At 35.6% G+C, this 26,231-nt stretch overlaps 1 pseudogene; it reads left to right on the top strand.

Moving 5' to 3' along the window:
• The window catches only part of LOC122351069, an 89,775-nt pseudogene that overhangs the window by 10,984 nt on the left and 52,560 nt on the right, over nt 1-26,231 (top strand).

The following is a 26,231-nucleotide window of genomic DNA, read 5'->3' as shown; positions in this document are numbered from 1 at the left end:
CTGTAGAGGACACTAGAACAGTTTTTTATGCTCTGAACATACTAGAACACACTAGAACAAAAAATTAAAATGGCATGAATAGACATCAAAAAGGAAAAACTTTTTAAATCCTGAGATGTTGCTTTATAACAACACAATTTGAAAATGATTCAGATCGAAATGACAATTACAAAATAGAATCATATTTCCATAAAGATGTAAAATTTTCCACTAAATGAATTTTAACTATCTTTAAAGACCTAGTAGAAGTTGTGGTCACGGTGAAACCTCCAGTCATTTGGTATCTCTGTAAAGGCCTGTATGTGCTCTGTACAAACTGTGACATGTGAGGTCTCAGAGACGTCCACAGAAATATAACGTCCACTACAGAGACAAAAACTCAACATCCATATCTCAGTAGGATTAAAGACTGTTTACTTGTCTTCAGTGAGCTTGAGTTTTTTATCTCAGTGGTGATAAGAATTCTGTATCAAAATTTTGATATCATAAAGAACTTGGATTCTTTTAATTCTCCAAAAGACAAGCATCAACACACTTCACGTTAATAACATTAAGGACGGACAAACTGAATGGGGCAGACACTAATTAACTAATCAAACTAAACTAGAGCAGGAACATCAAGAAGACCGTGCAAAACAAACACACACACACACACATATTATAAACAAGAGTGTAAGAGTGCTCAGAGTGTAAACACTGCATGCTTTATTTATTTAAATCCGTTGAGTTTGAGGCAGGTTTGTTTGGTTGACCAATGACAGTTGAGGAAAGGTTTCAATTTCAATTGTCATTAAAGTCAAGCCATTTATTATTTTATATAGCACCGGATACAATTTAATTATGTCGAAGCAGCTTCACTGTAATAAACCGCAAAAGAACTGTTAATATTTCAAAACTCATCAGTTATGAAACTAATTCAATTTCATCTGTAAAACAGCTCTACAGGAACAATGTCATTATTCAGCTATGATAAAACTAAAAAAAAAAAAAAAAAAAATCTTTACCAACTGCTTAATTATACTGTATATAATAGCATCTAAAGCACTGCGTAGTGTGTACTGTTTTTGTTCACATTACTGTGAGATTAAAGAGTCAGAGGCGAGGCAGGCCTTCCCATAACACACTCCCTAGAGCCTGCGTTCTGATTGGCTGACATTCCAAAGGAATTCGGCTCTCCAAAGGGGGCTTGTTTCCCCAAAAGATGGTGGTGCAGAATGAGAGAGAGAGAATGCCGTTACTAGGCCCCTAAATGCTCATGAAAATGGAAAAAAGTAACCACTGTCCCTCTTGTTCTCCTTTTCTTCCCCCTCTTTCATTCTCCTTTCTTTCCAAAAGTGGGAGGCTCGGCTTGCGCACAATGCGGCAGGCCTGAGCGGTGCGTTAGAATTCTTGTGGTAATCTCCACCACCGTGTGGAGGCGAAACAGCACACAGATGGATGTAACAGGCCGGTTTTGTTTGTATTTCTCAGTTTGGAGCTGAGAGAGCGCCGGACACATCCTTGAGTCCTTCAGCCTGCGTGTCTTCCTCTCCGTTTCCGATTATTCTCTTCGCAGGACGGGGTGACCTGCTTCAGAAACTGGCCTATTTCTAAGATGTCCCCTGAGGGCAACCAAGGTGAGAAGGAGCTGTTTTTGGGCTCCAAAAAGATGAGATGTAGGGCCCGCTTTCTTTTAAACAGCATGCTGTACGCTTCAGGCTCAAACAGGAAGTATGGGACATCTGAGGCCCCATCCCAAATGGTGCACTAAGCCCTCTTTTAAGTCCACACTTTGGTTACGTAATCTTGCTGCTAGGGAGTTGTCCAAATGATAAAATGAACCATGCTATGATCTTTTCGGAAATTAATAAATAAATAAAATCTATTGTGGAGAAACATCAAATAACTTTTACATTTTTAATGTAAGATGTGTACGTGAACACCGCTTAAAAGTTTGGGATCAGTAAGATTTGTAAACTTGTAATGTTTTTTAAATAAGTTTCTTATACTCATCAATACTGCATTTATTTCATCAAAAGGACAGTAAAAACTATGCTAAAAAATGTTATTGCAATATAAAATACTTTAAAATATGATTTATTCCTGTAATGCAAAGCTGAATTGTCATCAGCTGTTACTCCAGGCTTAAGTGTCACATGATCCTTGAGAAATCATTCTAATTTGCTGATTTAAACTTGCGATTATCAATGTTGGAAATTTTCAAGATTCTTTGATGAATAACATAACAGTATTTATTCGTCTTATTTTATGGTTATACCTATTAGTTGCTTATTAGCATGCATATTTCTAGAATATTAGCTATTTATTAGTGCTAATTATGCACATATTATTGCATAATTTTACGTCATCTTACTCTACATACCTAATCCTACCCAATACATAAATTAACAACCACCTTACTATGAATTTTAATAATTTGACCCCAAATTTTTTTATATATTGTTAGAAAACATTTAGGCTTCAAATAAAATACTGTTCTATTTAACCTTTTATTCATCATAGAATCCTGAAAAAGAAGTATAACAGGTTCCAGAAAAATATTAAGCAGCACAACCGTTTTCAACATTGATAATAAATCAGCATATTAGAATGATTTCTAAAGAATCTTTTGACACTGAGGACTGGAGTAATGATGCTGACAATTTAGTGAAATTAAGTGTTAATAATAAATTAATATACTTCGTATAACGTCATTTCACTTAGAAATTACTAGGAAATTTCACAATTACAACAAAATTAAAAGTAACATACGAAATTAAACATTGTATTAGAAAGACTGAATAGTATTTTCCAAAGACTTTTTGTTTTATTTATGACTTTGCAAAATCTTTTTTACTTTGTACAGATCAAACTAGTCGCCTTGCGTTGTCAGAAATGATAACATTATTCTTAATGCTTTATTGAAATATGGCTTCCAGCTGTCAGTTTGAACGTGTAACAGCGTTAAGTCGTCTTACGGAGTCACATTCCTGCACTTTGAAATGAGCTTGAGAAAAAGCTTTAAACAGCCCATAAACTTGTGTGGAAACATGGGAATTATTCTCTGGCTGGCAGAACTCTGAATCCAAGGGTGTATATTAGTTCTGTCAGCAATTAACTTTTTATGATGCAGGCCTTGCTGTTGTAGCATCGACTGATGAACAAATGGTTCCTGTCTTTATTCTGTTTTTCATTTTTCCGCTGTTATTCCCTTTGCCTCCTTCCCATTTTTTTTTATCTCCCTCACGCACCCTCCCCTTTTTTGTCAGGATGTTGTTTTACTCCAAAGTAAGGGTATTCCAAGCCTGGCTTTGAACTATAAAAGCTGTGGTGCTTCAGAGATGGCTGATATAGTGCCTCTATTGATCCTGTCTCCTGGCAACCTCTGACAACAGCTGAGTAAAGGACAACGCTCCGAAATCACAGACAAGACTTTTCTTGTGCAAAGTTAAATATAGGCTTGCCCTGGCCTTGAGCATTCTGGGAGATTTGCTCTGTGTTTCTTGCTGAACTTGTTGCGTAGATGGTACTGGGAAACTGGATGTTATAATGCAAGTGTAAGAGGACCGGTTTTTGAGAAAAGGTACTTTGCTGGCACTCATTTGACACAGAGTACAGTGACTTCTGGCCTGTCAGTACCAGGAAATATTTGTGAACATAGGCGTCTGTGCTTTCATCCATCTCTGCGTGACCACTCGCATTAGACAAAGGCTGTTAGTCTTGCAAGCCATGTTTTGGCTATCATCATTAAATTTGGACAATAATCCGGTCAAAGCCGATCAAGAGGCCATCTGACCACCATGTACTTTTGAATTTGCATTAGCTGAGCCAAAATGTATTTTTCTGACCAATTTAAACTAAACAAACTAAAGAAAAACAATTTAATTTAAGACTTATTCCAGATAGAAATATAGATATAATATTGTATTTAAAGTTAGTATTGACAAACAGTTAAAGAGATTTTGGACTTTTCCCATGCAATTAAAAAAATATCCCAGTATGTTAATATTGTTTTATATATATATATATATATATATATATATATATATATATATATATATATATATATATATATATATATATATATATATATATATATATATATATTCATTTAATATATATTTTTTTTTGGTGTGTATATTGTTTATAAATTGTGCATAAACTGTATATTACCTCTCTCAGCTTTTATGAAACAGACCTTGCTTTTTAGGATCAACCTTTCCCTTTTAAACTATGTATGCAAAAATAGCTTCTATATGATCTGAAAAAATAAATTAAAAATGATAAAAAAATAATATATATATATGTATACAGATATATATATATATATATATATATATATATATATATATATATATATATATATATATATATATATATATATATATATATATATATATATATATATATATATATATATATAAAATCTTTTTGTCTTATGGTTTGTGGACTTGTAGTAAATCTGAGCACAATTAATATTTAGCAGTTTGAATCTCTGTTCTTAAATCGTGACTTTCGTGGCAGAGAAGCGTCCTTTCAGTTTATTGCGGGGGTTTAATGCAGACCCTGGCAGAGACGGTGGAGCTGTTGGAACAAGCAGGTGTTTGGCATATTTTATCCATGGCTCTTTGATGGCACGGAGTCCATTGTGCTAGACGTTCATTAACATACCAAAGCAAAAAGAGAAAAGCCAAAGTCCAATTAATTAACTGAGCTATGCAGCCGAGATGTTCTGCAGGATGCAACTGAGCGCAGATATTTTAAAATATTGTGACGGCTGCAGTGGAATTGCTTTTACTTGTCTGAAAAATGCAGCCTCATCCACTATCCAAGGGTTATAAATACCTCTCATGGCCCATTTTACAGATCATAATTTAGAGTGCTCAAGTTCAGCATAACCTGCCCCAGTTGCCCCAGGGAGAAGACCCCTGTAGACAGAAGTGGACCACTTATGAACCTCTTTGATGTATTTCCTGTTTGAAGTAACATCACACCTGATCTTAATGTAATAGCCCTGCTTATTTGAGAGCGTGTGTGTGTGTGTGCGCCTGTTGCCGTGATGATGATAGACCCTCCGGTTTTAGATTAGACTGAAGGACATTAGACAGCATGCCAGAAAGTGCTGAGATTCTTGAGGAGTCCAGTCTAGACAGTATTAAATTTAGTACTCAGGGTTATACGAGAGTTCATGTGTGGCACTAACAGTTGTGTCTACATTGATAAGCCAAACCGTATTTGATACTGTTGATCAGGAGGATACAGACTTTTGGGTAACCTCACATTATTCTTACAACTTCATTCGCTGATTGCAGAAATTTCACACTTCCCTTTTGAAGTTGAATTGAGTCTACAATATGACATTGTAATGCCAAGTTGGCCTGCACTCCAGTAAAATCTAGAGTAAAATGAACTAGCTTATGTATAACACTTTTTTGTGTGTGTTATACAAAATATCTTAGTTTGTGTTCTGTAGAAGAAAATAAGTCATACTGGTTTGGAATGACATGAAGGTGAGTAAATGATGACCAATTTTGGGGCAATTATGACTTTAAGGCTTTATACTAGCCCAAATGAGCAATATACAAAAACAAGTAGGTGGCCTGACATTCTCACACCTTTATTTTTATATTTGAGGCAAAAAGTGATTCAAGGCCATCCATAAAAAATTGAATAGTTGCAACATAGAAATCTTGATTATCAGGGGATAAAACCCTTTGAGAACATCTGTCTTGCGTATGATTAAGATCTTCTGAACATGTAGAATAAACTAGATTTGAAATTGGGTCAAACCATAAATGTGCTACATGTGAGATCCTACGAGTTCAAGAGATTGCTGTTGGAACTGAACCCGAAAGTAAATTACTTCAAGGGCAATACAAATCAGAACAACATGTTGCTGGTCTTTTCTTTAGCAGCCATTAGTTTAGCACTGCTATTCTTCTCTGTAATTGAGATAATTGCAAAAATGGAGGAAACAGTTCCTCCAGCTTGGGGAAAACAGTTGTGACCGTGATTGTGTTGAACGTGAGATTAGTATTAGAGTCTTAATGCATTTTTGAATCCGATGCCAAATTTCATTTTATCTGCGTTATGTGCTGGAAATTATCCAGCTTGTTTCTCGGAGAGTTACTTTACACATAAATGAAAATTCTGTCAGTTCTTACTGAACATGTGAGGAACTTTCCTTCCTTGGTGGAACACAAACAGTCATATTTTCAGAATGTCTGAGCTGCTCTTCGTCGTGCTGTGAAAACAAAGTTTCATGGACCATTTAATACTTTTTTCCCAGTTCACATTTTTAGTTTAACAGACTATTTTCATGATGTGTTAAAGAGCCAGAGTAAAACACAAAACAGTATTGTTTTAATTAAATAAGCAAAGGAATGTGTTTATCTATTTTTAAATCTCACACAAGAGCTTCCACTAAAACTGCCTTGTCTTCTCAGAGATTGTGTAATTCCTAGAGATAAATGAAAAGCAGATATTTGACTCTGGTCCACATAAACAGAGATGGAACGTGTGAAACCCCCGAGGCTCTTTCTACTGATGCTGGTTGAAGCGGCTGGTTTTTAGTCTGAGAAGAGATTCATGAGCTTGTTGACTGTTTCTTCAGGAAATGCGGGGTGACTGCTGGGATTCAGGGAGCTTGATGTTAATGGTGTCTGGTGACCGAGGGCCTCTCGCCTTCCAGGGGACGTCCAGATGTTGTAAGAGTGGCGGCCTGCTTACAAGCGGCAAATACCCAGGGGCATCAGTAAACTGCTAGACCTCGTGTAGCTCAGTGATTGAAGTCCTGTCTCAGAGATTACGAGGCGAGTTGGATGCACAGTACCTGGTACTCTGTCAGCGCTTTCTTGTAAGTTGAAGTGGTATGTTAATACTCGATAAGCTTCACTGTTCGATGATAACCTACATTTGTAATTTCAATTAGTAATTTTAGTATGAAAATGAGGAACTTGATATAGATATGTATTATGGTTCAGAATTTAAATATCCGATATTGTTGCTAAAAGTTAATGTTCTATCATGTTGTAAATATGCCCTACATCAAATCCAACCCATAAACCTACCCAAAACTGATATAAAAACGCATCTGTTGATGCAGCTGTGCCATTTCAACTTCTTTTTACACAGATTTGAACAAAACTGTAGTTACACAGGATTCAAACCAGAGCTCCTCATCTTTTAAGTATGTCTCTGTACTCTGTGAGCTACCAAACTAACGTACCGTCCACGAGAACTCATAGATATAAAGCTGGATATGTGTGATGCTAACATTCAAAAGCATCAGCTTTCAAATATCCCAGTATGTTAATATTGTTTTGAAGTCATAACATGATATTCTTTGAGAAATTGTGCGAACATTATGGTTTATAAATCAAAACTGCTTCTAGTATTTTTTTTGGAAACTACAGCAATATGTACTTATTGGTACATATTTCATGTCTCGCTAAAAAGTGCACCAAGGTACGTTTATGCCTTAAGACCAGGTAGGCTTTTTTTGTCCAGTGTACATTTGTGCTCCAGTTCCATATAAACACCCAGTGGGTGAGTTGTTCACTCTGTAATAATCTCTTCATTTCTACCAGTTTCTCCCATTCAGGCCAATTTGCAGGCTGAACATTTTGAACATTTGTGCTTTGAAAAGTAAGTAAAGCAATCAAAGCATGATTGGAAGCATTAACTTTTTTTACCCTTATTTTGCCATTCATTCACATATTCCTATTAAATGTGACTAAAAATGTTAAATAAAATAAAATTAAATCTTATATTTGAGTTTGGATCATTCTCTTAAATAACTTCATAATGTGCATCCTAGCATTCTTTTATGCAGTATTGAAGGACATCACACATATTTATACAAGAGCTTTCAAATATTTTTTTGGTTTTGTTAATATGTATACCACAATATTTATTTATAACCATGGCTAATATCAATAGTTTATAAGCAAATTTGCGTTGTAGTATATTTTGTTATTCATTCATTCATTCTTTCATTTGTTTTCAGCATTTGCTCTTTTTGTATTTGTTCTTCATATGTATGCTGCATGGTGGTCACCTGCTATTCTGTTTTTCCCATGTTTCTTATAGCTGCATAATAACAGCTCATGTACATGTTTTTTTTTTTTCTAATGATTGCAAAAATAACACACATAGGCCTAGTTGTAACACAGCTAAACAACAAGACTAATGGAGTATTTTCGGACTCACAAGTGGAAAGAACTATATGTAATTGTTGATTTGGCAGTGAAAACATCTCTTCCCAAACTTGGCATTGTTGCAATAATTGCACAATAATTTAGACCCATTCTAAGTCCCATTCAGGGCAATAAACAGTCTAGGGCAGTGTATCCAGAACTCTTGTTTCTTTGGCACACTTTATCTCGCCTAATGTGTTTGTTCTCCTAGTTTTCATTGCTTCATTAATTCACATTGTCACATCATCACAGAAAGAATGTCATTATGGGTGTTCATCGGTCGATGATTTTGGCTTTGGCCTCTTCTAGTAAAAGCCCAGAATCCAAAACTCCAAACAGCAGCAGAAAAAAAACAAGGGTTTCTCTGTATTCCCAGCCACCTAATTCGGTGAACTCTGTACTTTTACGAAAGCTTTTTGATATAACATCTAAAATGGCCAAGAGCATTATGTGTATTTCATTAAACAACACCCAAAGAGCTGTTTGTCTGTTTGACGTCCACAGAAAAAAGAAAGTGGTTGTAAAATAAAGCGAGTTATTGCGTGCTTTGTCTCAGATGAAGCCATTTGTGGTGACTGTGGTCATCATAAGTTCCTGTCCACAGCTTGAGGTCTTTCCGACTGTCCTCATTTTGTGGCGGCAGTGTGGGAGAAGCAGTTTGTCTCGGTTTGTTTCATCACTTTAGCAGACGTTGTTTGTTTGGACACTTTATTTTTCCACTGATTTTGAACTTGCGGATCCACATGTTGATCTATATATCTGCCTGCCTGTCTATCTAACTGTCCGTTCATTCTTTCTTTATGTCTGTTTGATTTGATTACAATATGTTGTTGATGATTTTGGGAACGCTCTAATACAAGTGCAACAATTTCTTTTAAAGTACCACTTTGGTCCAGAGGGGGGCACTGCATGTAAACATTTTCCCCTTCAAATGCGTAATCTATGAAGAAGGCCCGAGGGCAGAAAGCTGAAGTCATGTCTTGATTGCATTTACCTGCTGCACGCCGGTCAGTCAGCTCCCTGAAGTCAGTCTGATATTTACAGCAGTGTTCCTGAGCTCTGAGGCTAAATGCCTGTTTGTGTGCGGGGCTGACGTGCACACCTCCTGAGGTCAGTGCTATTAAAGGGCCGGGAGAGTAAAGAGGCAAAGATTTCAGAGCGTCCTGAAAGAACAAATCACAGAAAGAAGTAATGGTGTGATTTTAATGTCGCAATCAGTTATAAATCTGGACACTTTATTCGCGCTTCCTTCTGGTTTTATTTCCTCCTTTTATTAAAAAGGAAAAAAATGAACTGTAACAAATGGAACAAGCTATCTAGGCTACTAAAACAATTATGGGAACAATGATAGTTGATTCTCAAATATTTTGAGCGAGGCCTGTTTGTATTTGACTTTGAGTTATTTTGTACATTTAAAAGACTGTACAGCCCAAGTAGGAAAATACTTGAGCAATAACAAATACTGCACCAGCACAAGCAAAGCTACTGCTCATTGAACAATGCCTTAGAGTAGTATCCATAACCATAGGCTCTACTCTTCTGAACAATGGTAACGTAACCAAAACTATTTAAAAATGAAATTCTTTCAAATGACATTAAAACATTAATAGATGTTTCCCTTCACTCAAAAACACACCTAAATAGCATTTAATTTTAATATTTTCTGCCCATATTGAGCCATATGCAAAGCAGGCTAACTATCACTTTTAAAATAAAACTGCAAAATGTACAATACGTACAACACTGAGCACTAATGTATTTAATGAAATGTACACGTTATTTTTAATTGTCACCTTAATTTTTTTAAATGAAAATTATAAGATGGTGCTCATTTTGCTTTACTAAATAATATTACAGGCCTTACATAATTCATCAGAGCATGTTTATCTACAAATAGTAATAATGTTTGTTTTCCAAATTCATATAAAGTAATTTATTTAATAATTTCTTTTAAACTATTCTCTAAATAAGCATACTTTATTTACAGTTAAAATCTTTTATTATACAGTATGTATATATATATATATATATATATATATATATATATATATATATATATATATATATATATATTATTATTATTATTTTTTTTATATATATATATATATATATATATATATATATATATATATATATATATATATATATATGCAAGGATTGTAACATCTATGTTTCTTTCCTGCTGAAATAAATTTTTAAAAGACTGATAAAAAATTGATCAAGAAGTAATTTGTTCCAGTACAAGGTTGTGTGAGCAGGGCAAAATACTAACAAAAAAGTAATCGCTAACATTAACGATCCAATCCAATCCTGATGGCCCTGTCTACATTAATTCCTGCTGATAAATGATAACCAGATTACGTCATACTGCTGTGTGTGAGATTGTCTTCTTGTGTAAGAGGACTGATTATTTACGGGGGGACATTGAGTCCTGAATTAGTTTCTTCTCAGAAACTCATTCCTCTTTTAGTCATTTTTATCTTAATGCTACAAATTAGAACCATAAGGCATTTTAATACTGACTTTACTTCACGTTGATTTATATAGACCGTGTCTTGGCTAACAATTGTCATAAGTAGTTCAAGACTTTTTGATTTTAGCCATTTCTGATGGTTACCAAACATTGAGTTCCACTGTTTTTGGTTTCCTTTACACTTCCGGAGAGATAAACATTTGGTTTTAGGTCTTCATGCAAAGTAGGCAGCATTAGTACACAGAGACGTCCATCTCTGATTGACTGCTGATTGCAGATTTCATACTGCTGTGTTGAGATTGTCTTCTTGTGTCCTGATTATTTACTGGGGGACATTTGATTGAGAAACTCATTCCTTTTAGTCACTCTTAATGCTACAAATTAGAACCATAAGGCATTTTAATTTAGCTTAGACCCGAGGCTCAGGTGGTATGTTGTCCATCTCTTGACTTGATTGCACTTGATGGGTCAGGTGGTATGTTGCAATTGCACTATGGGTAATAATATCAGGCCTCTTATTACCCACGTTTATTCCAGCACAGAGCTCTTCTGAGAAGCCAAGCAGACAGATTTACGCCAGCTTCTCCATCTCATCCTCTCTTCCTCTCTCGATGAGAAAGTTCACACCGGGGTCGAGTGTCTGAGCGTCAGGAGAGAATGAAAGTGGCTCCCGCCGCCTCCCTCGGCTCCTTCCATTACTCACTCACCCTCCTACAAAGACCCGGCATGCCACGGACCAGCTCTCTTCCTCCTCACTGGAGAAATATTCTGTCACCGAGCTGCCAGCAAGTCAACCTCCCGATCCATCAGCACCAACTTACAGAAAGATGCTTCTTATCGAGACTGTTACTGTCTTTAGCTCTTCTGCTTTTCAATTATTCCCTCTAGTCTTTCAAAGCATGCCTGCTTTCAGTGGTTAAAGTTCGGAGAAGCACTGACGACGACGGGTGATGCTGATATGGAACTTTTTGGATTGGGAGTCTGTTTTTGGAGCAATGAAAAACTAGGAAATCCTGTAATTATTTGCTCACCTTTATGTTGTTCCAAACCGGTATGACATTCATTCTGCTGTGATACTCATTTAGGCTATCAAACCTAGAAAGAAAAATGTGGTCTATAAGAAATTACAGTGTACATCCTTTTAATCTACCCATATTTGTCCATATAAACCAATGCCATTTATCTTGATTATCTGACATTTGAAAAGAATGCTGGAGGTTGTGATTAAGTGCAATGATCTAAATTTCTGTCAAGTCCATCAACCATCGAGACTTATAACATAGCTGTTGGTCTACTTTTTTTCAGCTTCTGGTCACTGTATGCTATTTTCTACTTGGTCCCATGGCATAAATGTACCTTGGTGCACTTTTTAGCGAGACACGAAATATGCACTAACAAGTACTGTACGTATCACTGCAGTTTCCAAAAGGAATAAACACTAGAGACAGTAAAACTCTGACACCTTTTATTAATTTTCACCCAAATTTACAGTGCTTTGATTAATAAAGAGCCATTTTCTCAATTACTTGAGGAATATTATGTTATAACTTCGAAACAATATTAATATGCAGGTATATTTGAAAACTGATGCTTGCGAACCTGGGTATCTATGGGTTTTGCAACCTGATATAGCATTAAGTTTTAGCAACAGTCCAAAGATATTTTAATTCTGAACCGCCACAATACATACCTATATCGACGTAATAAATATATACCTGGGTTCACGTATTGTGTTTTAATCCCACTCAGTGGACATTTCGCTTTAAAACTCCAGCAAACATGCTGTAAAAAATTTAAAAATGGTGTTGCACAAAGTTCACAAAGGTACATATTTTTATGAGAACATTTTTTTTTGCAATTCATACAGGTTTGGAATAATGTAAGGTTGAGTAAATAATGAGATAATTTTCTTATTAGATGAACTAAGCATGCATAATCAAGCATGTTAAGTCTCCCTCATGAAGAATAACCATGGTATTTAGTTTCTGCCAAATTACCATATTTTCACAGTTACTGTGATAACTTGATATTAGCCACTACTTCATCAAAAAATAATTAAAACGACATGGTCTGAAAGCTTTTTGGGCTGTTTTTTTTAATTAATGATTTTCATTCAGCAAGGATGCATTCAATTGATCCCAGGAGATATGTACAATGTTCTTTTTTTGTTTTTCTTGATTTCTTTTTTGCATTTAATCTGTTTCCTGTATTGTGACAGGTACACATACTGTAAATCATTTTTGAAAATAGTTTTCATCTCTGTCTGATAGGTGGTTGACATTTGGTTCTCAGAATCGAGGATTTCATCAGGGAGGTGAGATGTTCTTCTGTGGCTCGTAAATCTCATTATTTCACCAGCTAGTGTCGTAGAGGTCACAGGGGTGAAATGCCTTTGCAGAGCACTGCAAACATATTAATGTGTTGGGCGTTTAGCTGAGGGTGGGTGAAGAGACAAACCTCCTGTTCAGCCTTTAGTGGTTTAAGCCAAGTAGAGCTATGATTGGTACTAGTTTCTCTTGAATTTACAACAATAATGGAATAATTGTGGACCTCTTAGTGAGCATAACTGATATAAAAGTAATGTAAAACTGACAAATAAGTGTGAGAAACAAACCAGAATTTATTATTTACGAGCATTTTTTTTTTTTTTTTGCTAATGGGAAATTTTTTTGACCTCTTAGAAAGCATACCTGATCAGCGTCAAAAAATAAAACAAAAACACAAAATTACTCTAAAACTGCCAAATAATAGTGTGAGAAATAAACCACAATCTGCCATTTGCAGTGTTTCTGTTCTGCATGCTTGGAAATATTTTTATTTGGACCTTTTTAAATGTGGACCTCTTAGTGAGCATATCTGATAAGCCTTAAATAAACACATAAAATTGCCAAATAATAGGTTTCTATGAAAACTGTAAATTATTATTTATTATTATTATTATTTATTTTACAATTTAAGTTATTCTATTGTGCATGGTTGAAATTAATTATTATTATTATTATTATTATTATTATTATTATTATTATTATTATTATTTTAATTTTTTTTTTTTTAATCTTTTGTTTATAGGAAAAATGTGTTAATCTTATAAGCGAGAAAAAAACAAAACATTTTGTTTAAGAAACAAACTATAATTTATTCTTTAAATAAATTGTAAAAAAATAATAATTAAAAACAGATTTTTAAGTTATTCTATACATGATTGGAATTATTATTATTATTATTATTATTATTATTATTATTATTTTATCTTTTGTTAATTTGAAAAAATTGTGGACCTCTTATTGAGCATATGTGATAAGCGGCAAAACAAAACATAAAACATTTTGTGTGAGGAACAGACCAGAATTTATTGTTTAAATAAACTTTAATAATAATATAATACAGATTTTATTATACATGGTTGGGAAAATTCAGTTTTCTTTTTTGTTAATGGTGTTAATCTTTTTTTGAGCTTGACAAGTTATGGTTGGAAAGAACAAAAAAAAAAAGTTTTTACAGAAAAATTACAACATTTGGGTTTGGAACATTGTAAAGGGTAAGTAGACAGTTTTCAGTCTTGGGTGAATTATTTTTACTGTAATTTAATATCTGTACATTTGATAGTCTTTTTATGACGGAGCTGCTCAAGAAACGTCTGCCCTATAATTTACACCCAAATTCACACCTCACTGTAGATTTCATTCCCAAAGCACAGAGGTTATTTGTGGGGAGGAGTTGACTCTCTACTTTCCCCCTGCTTTTTCCCCCTGTTCTCTCGAAACTCTCCACCGTGTCGTTTTAAGAGCAGTCCTGACTTGCAGAATCAGATGCAGCAATCTACTTCTCTGGCAGTGATTCAGTCCAACAGGAGCTTTTGAAGTGTAGACTTCCAGCAGTCTCTGAATCAATCATTCTGTAGACCGTGACACAGGCGAAAGCAAGCCGCAGAGGGCATGTCAGGGGCAGTGAGGAGACTTCTGGGGAGGAAGTGGTACTACTACAGACTTCTGGGCCGGTCCAGGCACAGACAGCATGTTTGGTCACGGAGCCGCTGCCGCACTGCTATCAAGGGTGATTTAGTCTTTTTCTGTCTATCTTGGAAAAAAAAAAACTGTACTTTGCTGGGGTTACAGAGTATGCCATAGTACCCTTATGCGTTTGTGACATTTTTCATTGTCTGATCATATTGACTTAATATCCACCTTGTAATAGAATTTGCCCTCAAGAGCGATGAAAATGAAAGTGCACAGAGGAGCTGACAGAAATGTTTGACTGATTATAGTTTTCAATCAGAAGGAAGTGTGCATTTGGTGTCTGAGTGAAACGGTTTTCCTCTCTGCTCTGTGATTGCAGTTTTTTGCTGTGATACGTGTTTTTAAAACGAGTGAGAGGGCAGGCGACTTTTGAGGGGACTGGACTTTGACGTTTCAAATAAAAAAAAAAAAAGTACCTTTCAAAAAGTATGTTAGTTTCTCAAATTGGCACACAGTACGTACTGTATTTGGTACTAGCATTAATAAACTTTAATGATAACTGAGACAAAAACTAGTTAGTGAAGTATTTGCTTAGATGTTTTCCAAAAAAACCTGTTGTTAAGTGTCTTAGTCCTGTCTAGTCCTCACTGGTACACACTTGTCCTGGCCTTATGTTTTGAGACAAAGAATATTAAAAGCCTTATTGAAAGTGGTCATGTTTTGAAGATATAAGTTGAAGAGATAAGTTTTTCTCTGTCACTGGTCTTCAGTGACTTGATTGTGAACGTTGGACCTGTAAATTCGTTTATCAACTGTTAAAGACATTTGTGGTCTTCTCCGTGACCTTCTTTCCTCTTCCTTGTTTTTAAAAGCAGATCATTATAAACAGAAGTATTATACTTTCACTTTAGCAGTTTAAAAACCAAAAGTTGTAAATTCCGAATTTCAATCACTTTTCCTTACGAGTAAAAGTTAGCCTGTAGTAGAATTTTTTTTTTTTCTGCCTGTGAAGTTCTGCTGCTGTAAAAATATCCATCCATTTTTGCAGTACTTCACTGTTTCAACGGGGTTCATATATACAAGTATTTTTGCCTTCCCAAATTTACAGCCTCCAGGGACTTTTGCTTCTCAGTTCTTACACTGATTAGAGCCAAGAGAGACTTATATGTACGTGTGTGTGGGAGAAGACAGCAAGAGGTTCACAGTTCACACAATACTGATGAAACCGACACCTCCTCTTTACATCAGGTTCGAACTCGGTTTCTATTTTCGCCGTTCCTTAGTGTTTGCTAAGTATTAAACTTTGGTGCATATAATTGTCCACATGTGACAGGGCAGGTCGTGCAGCTTGTTGAGAAGAGACGCGCTAATAATACTTTTCTAACCAATGCAACTGCTTTTGAGTGCTAGGCAACCAAAAGAAGAGTTTTTTTTAAAAATCCAATTTAGTTCCTGAATTAAAGAAAGGAAATTATTTGATTAAAAGAAATGCATGTAAATATTTATCCACTTTATTCAATTACGTTGCACTGCATTTTAAATTCTATTTTAAATTAATTTAAATCTAAAAATTGAACTTTTTTTTTACTTTTTACCTATTAAAAAAGTTTTTCTTTTTTAAAATGTTTTCAACTAGTCTTACGTGAATACATTAGGAATACTGATCAGGATTAAATCTAGCTGAATTTCCATTGAGCTGTAAAGTCCTCTTGCTGCCATTCCAAATTCGTTTCAAATTCACACTCGTTATTTAAATGAAAGGCAATTCTACATTTCAGAATTTGCCACAACCCCGGCAATCACTCATAGCGTACAATTATGGCCTTAGTTTTTGCAGCCCTATCATTTAGTTTCTCCCATTTCCTTCTTTTCAAAGAGTTACTAGTGCACTCCGCCACTCGGTGTCTTTCTAAACTTCAAGTGCGTCGAAAAAAAACTTGCGCATTCTTGTTTGGAAACGCTGCACTGTTCAAACTTTGCTCAGACTCTTGCGGTGGCAGTTGATGAGATTGATAAAGTCTCGCTGAGATGAAAGATTTCTCAGAGCTGGCGAATGTGGGCTGCATGATCTGTCAGGCCTTTAGCTGCGCTTCTCCATTAAAGACCAAAGAGGTTCTGTTTCTTGACATATCGAGAGGCTTGAGAGACAGGTGTAGTCGAGAGTTTAGCTTCGTAGAAGAAAGAGAGCCGACTTGCTCAGTGATTGACACTTTAGCAAAGAGCCCAAAGCAGCATTTACCATCCATTCTCTACGTTGCTGTATAAGTCTAAAGCATCCCTGTCCAGAACTCATTTTTACACTTGGCTTCTGTATGGGACAGTGTGTGCTGCTGATCACAGATTACATTTGTTCTTAAACACAACTTCACCCAGAAATGACAATCTGTCGTTATATTCAATACCTACACTCACGTCACGTTTAATTGGAAACACCGCAACAGTAATTGTTCTTCAAAGAACAACAAACGACGCTTAGTTATCATTCTGTTTCTGTTCTGTTTGTCACTGCCTGTTTTCCATTTCCTTTCGCCATGGTGGGCTTGTTAGATGGAAGGCCTGCACAGCGTTTTAGCTGTTTGATTGATAGGTTGAGAGGAGCGTGGATATTATTAAATCTAGGGAATGGACACATACTTTCAAAAAGGATTTTATTTTTTACATTTGTGGAAGTCTTACCAAGGTTGCATTGGAATGCATATTTGATTAAAAATGCAGTACAAACAGTAATATTCCGATTAAAATAACTTTATATAACGGTCTGTATCTCACAAGTTAAGCAATTTGGGTATTTGACAGAACATTACTTGCTAAATCTGTTTATTTTCTAACCGTTATTACATCAGATTCTTTCTGGGTCACATAGTTATGTTCTGCTATATAGACTCAGGCAAAGTCTTTTTTTCTTTTATAATTTATATTTATATAACCTTTTTATAATTTGTACCATTGTAATTCGGAATCAATTATAAAATACCTGCAGGTCACTGTATGTTACAAAGATATTGCCATTGCCGAAAAAGTTGTTTTGTGTTTTATGTTATTGTCTGTGCTTTTAAGCCTTAAAAGGGCATCGCTGCCAAAGAAGTAAAAAAAAAACCTATTGTATCCCAGGCCTTCGTCTAAGCGAACCGAAGGGCCTGCAAAGACCCATCATCTCTTGCTGCGACAAGTCGAGCCAAATCTGAAGAAAGGAACGTGCATTTAGATTAAGAGCAAATGAGACAGGCCTGTGAGTTATAGCCCTGCTTGAATGCTAAATGAGACCGTAGCACTTCTGTGTAATTTCCTGGAATGACAGAGTCCTCTGTGAGATCAGATGGAGGACGGTGGCACCCCGGTGCAGGCGTCTCTTACACAGCTGGGCCATGCATCTTGTTCACAGCAGATTAATAGGGCCGCTAGCGCCGAGCATTTCTGCTGTAATTCTCTGGCAAATGGCCCACAAGTCTTCCCAACATCTGGGGTTGAACTGATTAACATATATGGAACATTGTTTGATGGCTCATACCAGTTGAGAACTTTCTGTTTGAAATCAATAAGTTACAGGGGCCATGCTGTACTATTTAATTTAATTTAATTTAATTTTATTTTATTTTTTTTTTTTTTTTTTTTTTTTTTGAATAGTTTACTCTTTTTCTTAAAACAGGTTTAACATATTTAGTCATTAAGTTTATTGCCATTAAACATTTGGGGTTCAAATTACTAACATGGAAAATTATTTGAAGCTTCATGCTGGTTAAAAAGGTTAGAGGAGCCATTTTATTTTATTTAGTTTTATTTTTAATAAATAAAATAAAACACTTTGCAATCATATTAATTCATAAAGTTTTTATTTTTATTTTATTACCATGAATGATCATTGTCTGGTTTCCTTGATGTAAGATATATATATATATATATATATATATATATATATATATATATATATATATATATATATATATATATATATATATGAAACATAATGTTCATTTAGATAACTAACTTTAGTCTAAGCATTATTGTGTGTGTTTTTTTGTTTTTTTTTTGGTGTGTGTCGATCATCAGTCCTCTGATGTTGTATTTATTTACTTTTGCCCACCCTAAAATGGAAAGCATTTCCACAGCAGCTCATGAACACAACTTTTGCATTCTTGTCAGCATGTTTGCTCTGGACAAATATGAGCAGAGCGGTCGGGAGTTCAGACCCCCTGCCCGCAGGTCTGTGCCAGTGGAGGCTTTTCTTTGAGCTGCTTGTCTTCTCAATATGAAAGCATTTTACTGTCTCCACTTTTCATAAATACTTGGCTCCGGGTGGAAAAAAGTTGGAGCTATCTTTTGATTGTTGTTTATTGTTTTTCCATTTTTGCCGCATTTTATCAATCCTATTCAAGCAGCTTTATCATAATGAAAGTATGAACCAGATATTAGTTTGCAGGTTGGTAGAGGCATTGTAGTCATAATTTAGAACAAACACGCTGTTTAAAGAGATGCTGATGTTTATGAACAGGAGTATACATAGTCATATTTAAAAATACATAATCTATTACCTTGTTAAGAATGATGTATATAGTGCTTTGGCCTACTTATAGACTTAAATGTGAAATACCCTGTGGATTTTCACTGTTTTTAAACACTGCGTTTAAGTCAAAGATCATGTGATCTTGCTTCCATGCTTAACATATGGATCAAGGATGTTGTGATATCAACATAAGCAAGAGGCGGCGCTGAGATTCCAATCTGTTCATCTCTCCAGTGAGAAAACAGTGAAATTACAACACACACACACACACACACACACACAGACGGAGTCTTCATATGTCGATACCTACGCAGGGCTGTTAATCACTCTTCCTCCATGTTGTCAGATCATGTGTAGTTCTGCTCAGCCAACACTAAATGATGACTGAGACTGCAATACTGTTCCTCGTGGCAATATTTATTAACACATAATTGTTTTTCTTTGGCAGTTTATATCATTAGTTTGGTTCCAGGTGTCAGTGAATTTGATGTTCTCTGTACACTGTAAAAAATAGTATGTAATTTTGAATTAATATTGTAAAAAATCAGTAAATTGGTTAACTGAAAGTGTGTGTTTGTGTGAGTGTTAGAAGGTCAACTATTTATTTATTTCTTAAATAATAAAAAAAAAACAAGAAGATAAAATGGAACAGAGAGTACTGTTAGAGGTTCAAGTTTATATATATATATATATATATATATATATATATATATATATATATATATATATATATATATAAACACACACACACAATAAATATACAATAAATACACGATAACATCATAAAAAACAAGATATTTAAATTTGTGAAAAAACATGATTAAGTTCATGATTATGATGTTTCTTGACACGTTTTATGTTAAAAGGCAGATGTATAGAGTAGAGTATATAGGTAAATTAACAACCACTTATTGAAACATGCCGTTATAAATTGTAAAATATACAGGCATCTTGTAACACTGTCACATCTTTACAGTGAATTTTGGGCAACCACAGCCGCCAAGGTTTTTAATACCATAAATATAACAGGATATTTTTCATGCTGTAGAACAGAAAGCTTTTTTATTTCAACAACCAATTCTGGCACAAGAAAAGTGCTGTCAGAAAGAGCACACACACAAAAAAAAAAAAAAAAAACCTTCCAAATCTTGTTAGTGACGCATCTTTCCGAGTACAAAACCAGCGAGAGGCACAGAAGCCCTTCCTCCACTTTGTTTTGAGTTTGACATGATTCAGACTGTGCAAAGAGAGAGACAGTAGGATGAATTTCATAGATCTTGTCTTTCAGGTTGACTGCGTTCGCTCTCTCATTTGTTTTCCGCACAAACACTTGTTCCCTCCTTCCCTCCATCAATCGTTTAGACAGAGATGCAGGCGTGTGCTGAATGCCGAGCAGAGTCTGACAGGCTGATGCAGGCTGCGCATGACCGACACATGTGACTACAGAAGCGGCATACTGTAGAGAATTATGGGTGGGCAGTGACAGGCCACCTAATACCACTCAAAAGCCACATAGCAATGGCACAGCAACCCCCTGGCAACCATCCAAAACATACTTGTCTAAATCTTAGCAAGCATGATGGAGAGATGATGCTGAACACCTTCCTGTATTTTATTTTTTTTTTTCAGTTTTCCAATGCTGTTACTGTTTTTTGATCGTGTTCATCTGCGGGTTTGTTTATCCTAGGGGAAATCTGATCGTAGAACAGCTCTTGGCAGGTTGGCAGTCCTCACTCTGATTTTTCTCTCTGTCTCTGTCTGTGTGTTCTCAGAGTCTCTCACTGACAGGGTGGGCCGGCGGCGCAGTATGCCTGGCAGTACAGTGGACAAAACGGTGGTCGCTATGGATGCAGACACGTCAACACCTTTTAAAGTCACGGTACGCAATTACGACCGCAGCACAGATAAGAAATAGCACATTTACGATCGTTGGAGGATTTAAACACCTCTCTGAGATAAAAATGAGTTCAAAATGTCAGTCAGTTTAACTTTAGACACAGTTCCTGTTGTGCTGTACACTTTATACTTTGCAAATGTCTTGATTTATATATATAATGTATATATGTACATGTATGTGTGTGCGTGTGTGTGTGTATATATATATATATATATATATATATATATATATATATTATGTTGCCATTTGTGCCTATTTCTCCAATGAATTAAGTGAGAGTTTATTAAGAATCCTTACAGGTGTGTCTGTACTAAAATCTTTCAAATTAAAGATGTTTTAATCTGGAACGTTTTAATTGGTAATCAGTTTGTAGATTTCAATTGCTCAATACCCCTAAAACGAAAAAAATCACTCATTTTCAAAATCAGTGTTTAGTATTATTTAAAAGCTAATCTTATAATTTTTTAAAGAAGTATTTTGAATTATCTTGCTTTAATATAAACTTTAGTTAGGTATTAGGTATTATGTAATTTTAGTTTTACCTGTTTGTTTATTTATTTTTTATTTTTTTTCATCCATTATCCACACACACACACACAGACACACACACACAATAATTCACATTTCTATTATGTATTATTTACAGCATATTAAGTATAGATTATTATTATTAACAATTAATATGAATTATTATTGTTCATATTTTATATTCAGATTCAATGTATTTTATTATATGCATCAGTTAACAAAATTATTTTAAAAAAGTTTCTGTTAACAATAACAACATCACATAGTTCACCCACAAATTATAATTAGCCCATATTTTACTCACCTTGAAGCCATCAGAGGTGTATATGACTTTATTTCAGACAAAGAAACACAGTTAGTTTTTTTTATTATTTATCCAAGCTTCAAAAACCAATCGATTTCTTTCACAGGACATGTGATAACCCCCTGAAGGCATGTAGGTTAGTTTTTCAGTACTATATATCTGATTTATGGAGCTTCAAAATAATTGGCACTATTCACCAGCATCAGAAAGAGCCAGGATACATTGTTAAAAAACTCTGACTGTGTTTGTCAGAAAGAAGAAAGTCATATACACCCAGGATGGCTTCAGGGTGAGTAAAATATGGGGTAATTTTCATTTTTGGTGGAACTGTTCCTTTAATGGCAATATTCTCTAGGAAGGGATATCTTTTGGCATGGACAACAACGGAACAAAAATCTAAAGTTGCAAAAATTTAAAGGAAGTACATACTTTTGCACTGTACTCAGTACAGTAAATATGTACTACAAACCTGATGGATTAACTTCACAGGTTTGCACTTACGACTCGCCAGGCCTTACTAGACCACACTGCCTATTACAACATAGAAAGTGTTTGCTGTGGATAACAGTTGTAGCGCGGCACATACAGCTTTACTGACTTTTATGACAGATTCTGTTTGTCGAGATTAGTGGAGCAAAGGGCACCGGATCGCACTTGTCGACTCACTTTAGACCACAGTTCATTGAACTCTGTTACGAGGCTAATCCCATCAGTTGTTACTAGTGGGATAAAGCAGGTGTCATCACGCACCCTGAGGAGAGAGCATGTCATCGCCGCTGTGCTGTTTACTTCCTGCCTGGGGCGAGAAGCACCGGTCCTAATGACTCCACTCAGAGATAAGTGAGCGACACGGCCACAGCTGGCTCTGAATCCTCGGGTCAGCCTAAGAGGAGAGGAGGATTAGGCTTCCTGATAGACTTAAGCCAGCCTTTATAGACCTCAATGGCCGTCTAATGGGGAACGGTCCTTAGAGGAGATGCAATCAGTCCTGGTTGAAGCTTGCCGTAAATGAGACAGATGGGTCGTGAATCTTGCTGCATTTAGCTGCGATTTGGAAATGCCACAGGCACAGCTGGCAGCACCATGTTTCCTGAGAAGGGCAATATTATACCCTTCTGCTCCTCACAATGAAGTGGGTGCAGAGTTGATGGGGTGTTGTGTAAGAATGTATCAATGCTGTAATACTGTACCCATGGAATACAATCGCATGGGGTTACTCTTTATTTTGATAGTCCACTTTAGACATTCTACTAGACATTAACTTTGTAACTGCATGTCAACTACATGTTAATTGATTCTTTGATTCTTATTAATTAGCAACTACATGTCTACTAACTCAGAGTAGTAGTTGCCTATTTCTGATGTTGTGTACCCATCAATATAAAGTGTTAGAAGATATTAAGCAAACAATCTACTAATGTGACTGCTAGTTGACATAACTGCAAAGTTACCAACTGTTAGTGAAATATATGTCTATATAAATATATCTAAACACAGCCATTTAAAAGTTTAAGGTTAGTAAGTAATGCTTAAAAGAGTTGTACATTTGTTTTAAAACATTTCTTTTTCTTTTGATTACATTAATCAAAGTGTACATATATATATATATATATATATATATATATATATATATATATATATATATATATATATATATATATATATATATATATATATATATATATATATACATATATATATATATATATATATATATATATATATATATATATATATACAGTGCATACTCATCTATTATGTAAACAAAAACGTAATTTGAATGTACTTTTTTGACAGCAAAAAAAAACATTAAAATACTGAATAAATTGTTATTTTTAAATACAATAGAAAAAATGACATTTTAAATGGTAATCATATTTTTAAAAAATGAATGTTTTTACTGTATTTTCAAATAAATGCAACATTTCTGAGCATAAGAGTCTTCTTTCAAAAGCATTTAATAATCTTTCAGTGATCTTTGAACAGTAATATAAAGAAAAGTAGCAAAACTAAATTAAGGAAGTGGTAAAACGTTTCCATTTTACAGAATTATGATCATTTAACGTGATCTCAATCTGTGAATTGCGAAGTTAGACAAAGAAAGTTGAAAAAACACTTACATATAGAAGAAACATAGCATGTATATGCACTTGAGCAATTCTCTCCGAGTTCTGTGTATTTATTTTCCAGAGGTATGTTACATTCAAATATTGGCATCAGTCTGTCGCTTCTGTTTACCCCCTACCAGAAGCCTAAGATAAACAGTTATTCCACTGCTTTCAGCTCACCCATTTTGCTTAATTACAGAGCTAAACTAATGACAGGATCTATTAACTGACGCAAGACAGAAAGAGCACAGTGTTTGTAAGCATGCTCTAACGTGAACGCCCCTCCTGCATGCCGATGAGTTGTGTATTTGGCTCCTGCGGGGCCACAAGAGAGTCCCGCTGTCTCTAGCGATACAGAGCCTTTCGTGCGAGTACGCCGAACCGGATCCACGCTAATTGAACGGGATCCCGGGCTTGTCAGAACAGAAGGAGGAAGGGCAATAGTGCGCCCTCATGCTGTGCGGACCACTTTGAGAGCCCTGGGAGAAATCCAATACCTTGCTCTGGTGATGTATGTAGATGCGATCGTTTGGAGCCCAGGGTTACGGATGTCCCCACAGGCCCCGGCTTCAGACCGTGGACTCCTCTGCGTTATGGCTCAGGCTAGACTGTCTGGCTGCGAACAACAGATAATGACATTAGATGTATTGTTTCAGCAGATGCTCCGACACATTCAGGCTCTTAGCAGTGGCTCGCTACGGTCAGGAGTCTTGTTTAGTTGTTATCTGAGAGCGTGTTTCTCATGTTTGATAACGGACGTTATGCTAAGTGCCTTCATGGAAGGCTGAACCCAAAGAACTTGTTTTCACAACGGGGAGACATCTTTTTTACCATGTCAGAGCTGGCAAATAGTGCAAAAAATGAGATTGTATGATTTTACAGTTTGGAGGAAAAAATATATATGTATGTTTATTTATATTATATATATATATATATATATATATATATATATATATATATATATATATATATATATATATATATATATATATATATATATATATACAGACGTGGACAAAATTGTTGGTACCCTTTGGTCAATGAAAGAAAAACTCACAATGGTCACAGAAATAACTGTAATCTGACAAAAGTAATAATAAATAAAATTCTATAAATGTTAACCAATGAAAGTCAGACATTGTTTTTCAACCATGCTTCAACAGAATTATTAAAAAAATAAACTCATGAAACAGACCTGGACAAAAATGATGGTACCCCTAACTTAATATTTTGTTGCGCAACCTTTTGAGGCAATCACTGCAATCAAGCGCTTCCCTGTAACTGTCAATGAGACTTCTGCACCTCTCAGCAGGTATTTTGGCCCACTCCTCATGAGCAAACTGCTCCAGTTGTGTCCAGTTTGAAGGGTGCCTTTTCCAGACTGCATGTTTCAGCTCCTTCCAAAGATGCTCAATAGGATTGAGGTCAGGGCTCATAGAAGGCCACTTTACAATAGTCCAATTTTTCCTCTTAGCCATTCTTGGGTGTTTTTAGCGGTGTGTTTTGGGTCATTGTCCTGTTGCAAGACCCATGACTCTCTGACTGAGACCAAGCTTTCTGACACTGGCTAGTACATTTCTCTCTAGAATTCCTTGATAGTCTTGAGATTTCATTGTACCCTGCACAGATTCAAGACACCCTGTGCCAGACGCAGCAAAGCAGCCCCAGAACATAACAGAGCCTCCTCCATGTTTCACAGTAGGGACAGTGTTCTTTTCTTGATATGCTTCATTTTTTCGTCTGTGAACATACAGCTGATGTGCCTTGGCAAAAACTCTCATCTGTCCACAGGACATTCTCCCAGAAGCTTTGTGGCTTGTCAACATGTAGTTTGGCATATTCCAGTCTTGCTTTTTTATGATTCGTTTTCAACAATGGTGTCCTCCTTGGTCGTCTCCCATGTAGTCCACTTTGGCTCAAACAACGACGGATGGTGCGATCTGACACTGATGTTCCTTGAGCATGAAGTTCACCTTGAATCTCTTTAGAAGTCTTTCTAGGCTCTTTTGTTACCATTCGGATTATCCGTCTCTTAGATTTGTCATCAATTTTCCTCCTGCGGCCACGTCCAGGGAGGTTGGCTACAGTCCCATGGATCTTAAACTTCTGAATAATATGTGCAACTGTAGTCACAGGAACATCTAGTTGCTTGGAGATGGTCTTATAGCCTTTACCTTTAACATGCTTGTCTATAATTTTCTTTCTGATCTCTTGAGACAACTCTTTCCTTTGCTTCCTCTGGTCCATGTCGAGTGTGGTACACACCATATCACCAAACAACACAGTG

Source organism: Puntigrus tetrazona, chromosome 8 (assembly GCF_018831695.1).
Source record: "Puntigrus tetrazona isolate hp1 chromosome 8, ASM1883169v1, whole genome shotgun sequence".
Lineage (NCBI taxonomy): Eukaryota > Metazoa > Chordata > Actinopteri > Cypriniformes > Cyprinidae > Puntigrus > Puntigrus tetrazona.
Note: the sequence above shows the minus strand (reverse complement) of the source record. Positions and strands in the feature narration are given on the sequence as shown.